Source organism: Penaeus monodon, chromosome 28, assembly GCF_015228065.2.
Source record: "Penaeus monodon isolate SGIC_2016 chromosome 28, NSTDA_Pmon_1, whole genome shotgun sequence".
Lineage (NCBI taxonomy): Eukaryota > Metazoa > Arthropoda > Malacostraca > Decapoda > Penaeidae > Penaeus > Penaeus monodon.
Window position 1 is genome coordinate 18,362,539 of NC_051413.1, and position 634 is coordinate 18,363,172.

Sequence of the window (634 nt, forward strand, 5' to 3'; positions counted from 1 at the left end):
GTGGAAATGCCGGAGTTCGTTAGAAAGCTTTGGCATCTGATGCTCTTCAAAAATTTCTATCGAATTGGAACCTTGTCATGTGATCGCTCGATAGAATCAATTTTCCGTTCAAACGATAAGAAAGATTACCTCCAAATCCACCTCCGAATCCTCCTCTGCTGAATCCACCGGATTTTCCACCGCCAAATCCACCAGAGTGTCCACCAAATCCACCTCCGCCGAAGTGACCGGCGGCGGCGAAGGCGACCACGAGGGCCAGGACCATGACGGTGAAGAGTGCGCGGACCTGAGTGAAAAAAAAATATATATATTGCAAATCATTGAGTTCCTTTAATTTCAAGACCGTGCTAAAAGGATTTTACTATATCAAAAATTAATTTGATTACTATTAATTTTCACACACGAAAACTAAGGGAGAGAGAAAGATATTGTGAAACATAAAAAGAGAGACAAATATAGAGGTGAATATAGAGAGAGGGATGAAAAACCGTTCTTTTGACAAACCATGTTGAGTGTTGAAACGTTGAGAAGCAACTGCCAACACGCCGGAAGAGCGGAGGCTTTATACTCCCTCAGCCGAGGGAAACAAAGAATGCGGCGACCTTGGGCTCCGCTGAGTTACTCCACGAAAATC

At 43.8% G+C, this 634-nt stretch overlaps 1 protein-coding gene across 1 annotated transcript in view; it reads right to left on the bottom strand.

Moving 5' to 3' along the window:
• LOC119591408 (glycine-rich RNA-binding protein blt801-like) overlaps nt 1–634 on the bottom strand; it is a 13,827-nt gene that overhangs the window by 243 nt on the left and 12,950 nt on the right. The window lies entirely within an intron of this gene.